Genomic DNA, 8,566 nt, shown 5'->3' on the forward strand with positions numbered 1-8,566 from the left:
AGCTTAGGGAAGCATGTCTAATTGACTTAATTGTTTTATTTGCTCAACTGCCTTATTTGAATTCTGTGTAGCATGCTAGGTTTAGCAGTCTAATATTTTATATTCTAATCAATGCATAAGTTTTAAAAAAATGCGTCATTTGCCTCAAGTGTCATTTGTCATCCAGTCTTTGAAAACAATAATTTTCTTTCATAAAATAACAAGATATTTTATAAGCAACACAACTCAAAATATATGGTGACATCCTTCCTCGCTTGTCCCCACGAGTATGGATGCACATTCATAAACAATCTCACGTATTAACTCAAAATATGACTCTAGAGGAAATCTATTAAAAAGAATAAGTCTTAATGAACTTACCTTAGGTCCAAGATCCGAAACAATACTACGACAGGTACAATTTTTTTAAGATGCTCAAATATTTCCAACAAGTTGATATTTTTATTTACGAGTTCACATATATCAATAATGCATCACAACAATACCAAACTAAATCAAATAAATATCTAGCATTTGGTCCAACTTCACGACTTTCACAAAAAAATTATTTCACCTCAATTCTTGAGTTTTACTCCAATTCAACCATTTACCATGTTATAGAACTTAGTCCATTCATTAGATACTCAAAAAGATATCATTCAAGCCAATCCAACACTATTCGTCTTCCCTACCAACAAACTCTTCAATCTTCAAGATTAGCTTTCTAGGATTTTATGAATAGAGATTTAAATTTAACTCTTTCTTTGTAAATATATTGTACTACATCCATGGAGTATAATACTAGATTGAAGTGAAAGAAATGCATCTTTGTTAAACATTAGAATTTCAAGACTTGTGTTCTTGAAATGTTCTTGAAGATTGAGAGATACTTCAAGAATCTATGAATATCATGTAGCTAGAGTATATAACGACCCGACCGGTTGTATTAAGTATTGTAGCATTGTTTCTCTATTTATCGCTTCTTTTGTGTTAAATTATGGTTATGTGACTTGTCAGGGTGGTTGATTTGGTTCCAGAGATGTTTCGGAGTGAAATGGGACACTTAGTCCCAAGGTTGAAGGCATAAGTTGAAAGAGTTTACCAGAGTTTAACTTTATGTAAACGACTGCGAAATGGAGTGTTGATGGTTCTGATAGCTTCATATGGTGATTTCGGAATTAGGAGTATATCCGGATATTGAATTAGAGGTATGTAGGTTGTTTTGTCTTGAACTGGCGAAAGTTGGAAAGTGAAGGTTTGGAATATTGAGAAGTTTGATCGAGAGTTGAATTTGTTGATACCGGGCTCGAGGCTCTGATTTTGGTTCTGGAATTTGAAATAGGTTATTTGTATCATTTATGACTTGTGTACAAAATTTGAGGTCAATTAGAGTTGGTTTGAAAGGTTTCAGCATCAATCGTAAAAGTTGGAAATCCATTAGTTTCAATAGGCTTGAATTGGGGTGCGATTGGTATTTTTGATGTTGTTTGATGAGATTTGAGCCCTTGACTAAGTTCTTATCGTGTTTTAGGATGTGTTGGTCTGTTTGGCTGGGATTCCGGGGGCCTCGAGTGAGATTTAGATTGAGTTTGGCCTTATAGAATTGCTGATTTTTTTGGTATTTGATTTCCTCCTACACGATCACGCAGGTTAATTCTGGCAGGAGATTTTTTTCAATGCATTCGCGAGTTTGTTGGCACGATCGTGGAGATTTGGTTAGTTGTGCATTGCGAACGCGGGTGATGGGACGTGCCCGCGAAGAAGGAAGGGGAGGTCTAGGAAGTTCACGCGTTTGTCTTAGCGATCGCGTGTCCTTGTCTGTGATCGCGTAGGTCTGAGTTGTTGTGCGTCGTGTTCTCGACTGGTTGTTTGCGTTCACTTAGACTATTTCTTGAGGTTAGTAAGCTTTGTTCTACGTGATCACGAGGGGATTTCCGTGATCACGAAGGGGAACAACTAGGTAGACTATTTAAAAGTTCAAAATTTAATAAGGGTTAGAGTATTATTTCATATTTTGGCTTATGGAGCTCGATTAGGGGAAATATTTGTGAGCGATTTCACTACAAACCAAGAGGTAAACAACTTTTGATCACTTTATTCCAAAAATATTAAATAGCTATTGATTTCTATACCTTGATTATGTAATTTAAGGTAAAATTTGGGAGATTTTGGACTAGGGATTGTAGAGTAAGATTTGGGGATTTGAGGGTTGATTTGTAGTCAGATTTGGATGATTTTGGTACGTTAGACTCATTATTGAATGAGGGTTCAGATTTTGTAAATTTTGTCGGGTTCTGAGGCGTGGGACCAGGGTTGACTCTTTGGGTTGACTTTTTGAATCTGGTTAAAGAACTTAGCTTTATCATATGGAATCGATTCATATAGCTTGTATTGATTATATTAAGTTGTTTATGACTAGATTCGCATCATTTAGAGGTCAATACGCGTGGAAAGGTCTTGTTGGAGTTGAAATTTTCCCATTTTGATGTAAGTAACACTTCTAAACTTGGCTTTGAGGGTATCTGACACTAAGGACTACATTATGTGAAAGATATTAGGGTGGCGTACGCGCTTGGTGACATGCATGTATGTGTGCACCAATTTGTTCATAGTTTGGGGAGGCCATTAGGCTAATACCGGGTTTGTTTTGCTATTATACCATGTTACCCCCGCGTCCCCTCTACTTGTTTGATTATTTGAACTGTGAATTATGTTAGACATCATGTCTAGGCTATGTGCTAATTGTTTGAGACTTGATAGGGCTATTCTCGTTGTTTCTATATTATATACCTTATCTACAGACATGTTCTCAGTCAGGAAACTATATCCGTGTATGATATATATGTCTCAATACTTTTTATCTGATTACTCACATGTTGCTGATATCGTTTAAGCTAAAATTGTTTTATTTAATATTTGAGATATGCTCATCTGAGACTTGAATGGTAAATGACTGAGTTTGGGCCGTAGAGCCGGTATGGTACTGATTTAGAGGTGACGCCTACGCCAAGCCCATACTGGGCTGAGTGTTATTGTTTTGAGGTGACATGGGCACCAGGCCTCATTATTAGGCTAAGTGATTATAATTAGCGCTTGAGCAGGATTCGCCTCTAGAAGTTGACATGCCAGCAGTGGGCGCAGGGACAATGTTTCATATATGTGCTTGATAACGGGTAACTATTCTAGGCATACATACAGTGCTAAGTGTAAATGCTAATGCTAGATCTACTGTGATACTGTTAGTTTACGTAGGCACTTGACATTTAGCCATACAGATGTACTTTCCTTATGCTAATTGGTAATTGACTTGTTTTATCTGCATTGGGTTTTAAACTGTTACACTTAAAAGCATGCCTAAATTCCTGAAATGATAATGAGATGTACATGATATCCTTTATTTACTGTTTATACGGTTTATCGTATATTTTTTGAACTTATATCGGTTACTACTACTGGATTTTAATTGTTGTTCTGAGTTCGTCACTACTTTCAAACAAAGGTTAGTGTTGTTACTTATTGACACCGATTGTACTCATACTATACTCTGCACTTCGTGTGCAGATCTAGGTACATCCGATCGTGGTGATTTTCCGGCTTGAGTTGTGCCAGCTTGCTCGGGAGTCTACGAGGTAGCTACCATCTTGTCCGCTGTCCTTGAAGGTCTCTTCCTGTTATCTTTATCTTTAATGTTTTTATATTCAGATAGTTGTATCACAGGATTTATTCCGTACTTTATTATTCGGTAGCTCTCGTGCACTTATTGACACCAAACTTTGGGGTTGGTTGTAGTAGCAGTTGACCTTATTCTCAGATATTTTATGGTATTCTTACATTGGTGAGTTATTAGACTATGTTATTTCATTTTCATTGTTAATCATGTGATTGTTGGCTTACCTAGCGGGTTGGTTTAGGTGTCATCACAATTTACGGATTTTAAGTCGTGACAGAGTATTAGTAGATGACATTAATGGATCAAATCTACTAAAGAAAGCATCAAATATGCACCTCAAGGTAGAATCTATTTGGAGAGCTCTCCCTTGTTTCTAAATCTTCAAGAACTTACCCATAACAAATAATGTCTATATCTCCCTGAACTAGCCTTTAAAAGGCTTTAGTTGTAGGCTCGCAGATGGGGGACATGTAGCATAACCCATCATGTGCACCCATGCGTTTTAGAATACTAAACGTGATGGGGTCTCCTTGGGCATGCTTCAACGCCTCGCTTCCTGGAAACGGAGGGTTCGGAGGCACTGGGAGACACGATGTTTTAACCCCATACGTCCGTCTCCTGAAGCTTAATTCTTGTTCCTTTGTTTATCAATCCCATTTCTTGAGTTCCATATAATTTTCAACATTTATCTTATTTATTAAAACTAAATCTAAGTATTCCTATGATTATTTATACTTGAATTAGTCTTGTGTAGCACGGGTTAATTGAATTGAATTCCTAAACTTGCAAATTAGCCTGAATTAATTATAAAAATTTATAGAGCTTTACAAATGGTCATTGTAGTTGTTGTTGATAAGTGGTTCCTATATTTGATTGAGAGGAATTTCATTATTACGATGACTATTACAGTCTTAATTACCTTTTAGAACAAAGAGTGGAAACTTTTAGAGCAAAGAATTTTCACTTTTTGCTAGCAAAAGTGGGTTGCAAAACTCATGGGACATTGACTACACTATTATGCATAAGAAGGGGAAGAGAAATATAGTAGTAGATGAGTTGTCCAGATTTTCTTTGTTGATGCCTAGAAGCAAATATTGTCCATTGTTACCGCCCATTTTTTAGATAGAATCAAGTCTTTCTATACAAGAGATGACAACTACAATAGCTGCTAACTCAATGTCACGACCCAAAATCCACCTAGTCATGATGGCACCTAACCTAATCCGCTAAATAATGCAAATAGCATTCAATACAATTCTAATGAAAATAATAAAAAAGTAATAGGTGAAATAACTGAATTTTCATACAATAACCCAAGCATTGGTAATACTAGTCATGAGCCACTAAGACTTTGTAACGATCCGGCCAGTCGTTTCATGAGTTACCACTCAGTTTCCCCCCATTTCTGCTTCTTATTGCCTTGTTCAGTTGTATTTTATGTTATCGGATTGGTTAGCTCGGGTTCGGAGATGTTTTGGTAAGGTTTAAGACACTTAGTCTCTTTTGAGTATGCTTAAGTTGGAAAAGTCAACTGGATGTTGATTTATGTGAAAAAGGGCTCGGATGTGAGTTTCAATGGTTCGGATAGCTTCAGGAATTGATTTGGGACGTAGGAGAGTGATCGAAACGTGTTTTGGAGGTACGAAGTAGATTTAGGCTTGAATTAGCGAAATTGGAATTTTGGCGTGTTCCGGTTTATAGGTGAGATTTTGATATAGGGGTCGGAATTGAATTCCGGAAGTTTCAATAGGTCCATTGTGTCATTTGGGATATGTGTGCAAAATTTCAGGTCATTCGGGCGTGGTTTGGTACACTTTTTGATCAAAAGCGTAATTCGGATGATTTTGAGAACCTTAGGCTTGAATGCGATGTGTTTTAGTTGATTCGATGTTGTTTGAGGTGTTTTGAAGATTGGTATAAGTTTGGATGGTGGTATGTAACTTTTTGTGCTTTTGGTTGAGGTCCCGGGGGACCTCAGAATGATTTCGGATGGTTGACAGAAAGATAGGAATTTGGAAATAGCACCTGAAGCTGTAGGACTGTTGTCATAACCGCATCTGCAGTTGGGAGGCCGCAGGTGCGACCCCCGCAGATGTAGAAGAACAGTAGCAGAAGCGGAAGGAGCCAAGGAAGGCATGAATGGAAGAAGCGGTTAAGGAACCGCACCTGCGATGGCGCAGGTGCGGATTGTGCATCGCAGATGCGGAAATTGAGGACTTAAGTGAAAACCGAAGGTGCGGTCCGCTAGACTGCAGGAGCGGGATTTGGGTCGCATGTGCAAAAAGCCTGCGCCAGAAAATATAGAAACTCCCCTTTCACGAATTTTGAGTTGTTCTTCACCATTTTTATTAAAGTTTGAGCTTGGGGAAGCCATTTTGAAGAAGGATTCAAGGGATAATGTTTGAAGGTAAGATTTTTGAACCTAATAATCGATTCTATGACATTATTTCACTGATTTGGCTTGAAATTAATGGAAATTTAGGGTTAAAAATTGGGGATTAGGTCTTAGTATTAGAGACCTTGACTTGAGGATTTGAGGGGCCATTTGTGGTTGGATTTTGAGACTTTTGATATGTATGAACTCGTGAGAGATAAGGAAACTATTGATGTAAATTTAATCGAATTCCGAGACGTGGGCCCGGGGGTTGGGTTTTGTTTAATTTCGGATTTCTGTTGTTAATTGATTATTTTTGCATGGGATTCGTTCCCTTAGCATATTTTGATGCCGTGATTCTGATTTTGGATAGATTCAACGCTAGTTGAAGCCGATTCGAGGGGCGAAGGCGTCGCGAGCTAGAGTTTAGACCGGATAGAGGTGAGTAATGATTGTAAATGTTGACCTGACTTACTGATTCTCATGTTTCTTTTGAGTTCTTGTGATTTCTTGTGGCTGCCTTGCCTTGATATGCTTCTATTATGTTTCTCAGCCTAGACTTACACCAATTATATGTGTTTGTGTTCATCTTGATTGTTCGCATCATGACTTGCATCTTTCTCATTGATTCATTATCGTTTGATCTTCATGTTTTGCTAGAGTTGTGTGCCAATTCTTGACTACCCGTGTCTTACTCTATTTATATGTTAAACATGCTTACTCTTTTTCATGACTTTCTCTTTGATTGATTCTGAATTTCTTATTACTTGGTGTGATTTGAACATTTTTATTTGGACCCCCCGACTCCTACCTTTCCACTTAATTTGATTAGTTGCTTGCCTTAATTAATTTCCCTTACCTTGTCTTCATTCCTACTTAATTCTTACTGATTGTTTCCTTAGTTTGAAAACTTTCTGAACCTAGCCTTAATTACCTGTTCTATACTTGTACTATTATAAAATATTTCCTTATTTGTTATACTCTAGCCGTGTATGATTTCTTTCCTTACTTGTCACCCGCTCTTTACCATTTACACTGACTCTCTAATTAAAGGAGATTCGAACCAATTTATTTTTATATTGAATTCTATAATTACTGAAGAATAGATTTTTGCCTTATTTTAACCAATTTTCAAACTACTATATAAATGACTCTCTTCTACAGTCTTAAAACACGAAAATATCTGTTCAACTCTCTCTCACACAACTAAAACTCTATATTCTCTCTTCTGTGCTACTTGCTACTATTCTAAGCTAGTCGGCTGCAAGCTAAGGCTAACTACTACACCTCTCCTATTTCTGTTTGGGTTTTGCTTTCTTCACTTCACTGTTATGTTCTAATTCAGTTTTCAGTCCTTAAACCAACATATTTATATTACTATATTTCTTATATGCTTTTATTTACTATTTTTTGTTGTTCAAACATGTAATTAGGATCCTGAATTCCCTCTACATGTCAAGTTGTGCCTTACTTGTCAATGACCAGCATGTTTCTGTATACTTAGTAGATGTTTCTTATGTGAATCCCCATGATTGATTTGAGCATGCTCTCAATTGTTTGATGTTGATATGTTAATCTAACCCAATACCCTACCATCCCCCTGGTCCTCTGAACTTGTAGGAGTTTCTGATTGTGTGCTTGTATGTATTTCTGCCTGCTACATGTTTGCCCTCACATGCTCCCTATTTGTCCCTCCAATCCCATTCCCTTTCTTGTGTTTGTTGCACTATTCTCGGTCCTTGGTATGATGCTGACTTTGTTCTGAGATTGATATGCATACTCCTTCAAATTGTTTTCATCAGATAACTTTGTCATAAAACTATTCCAATTAAGTCTCTCTTTTTAAAACTGTTTCTTACTTACCCTTTTTCAAAACTGTTTTCTTACTTAAACTCTTCAAAACTATGTCAAGCACTCTTACTCTACACTTAGACCACTAAGTTCTATCCCTTTTGTGTGAGCCTTGCCCCCTATGAACTTGGACACATGAAAGATGGCCTTTTCACACTGCACTTACTCTGTTTTGGCCATGAAATCTGGGTGTGAGCACTATCCGGGATCCCCTGAGGTCCTTAGGGAACTCTGACACACTCGTACATGAGAAAAGCTATGAAACAATATTGGAGCTTGAGGTGATTTATTACATAACTCATAGAGGAATTCTTAATCAGGTCTTGGAAATCTGGGCCTGTTTTTAGGCTCTCTATAGTGTAACTTTTATTTTTCTTATGTAATTCATTTCAGTATTGGTCTGTAATAATCTGTTATAAACAAGTATTGGGGTTAGCTAGCGAAAAGGGGAGGGTAGTTATATATGCTATCAACATCAATGGGTAGAAACCATGTCTTAGGTTTACATTTTCTATATGTGCATTAGAATCCATGTGTAAGATCAACCCATTCAAAGCATATCATGCATTAGACACCATGTTCTTAGGTTTACTGTTTCAGCATCTCATTTGGCATCACTTTACCACTTAGAAATCTTGTTTTAGGCTAAATAACAACATCAATATGAAACTGTTGCCCCTGCACACCTTGAA

This window comes from Nicotiana sylvestris, chromosome 8 (assembly GCF_000393655.2).
Source record: "Nicotiana sylvestris chromosome 8, ASM39365v2, whole genome shotgun sequence".
In the NCBI taxonomy this organism is placed as follows: domain Eukaryota; kingdom Viridiplantae; phylum Streptophyta; class Magnoliopsida; order Solanales; family Solanaceae; genus Nicotiana; species Nicotiana sylvestris.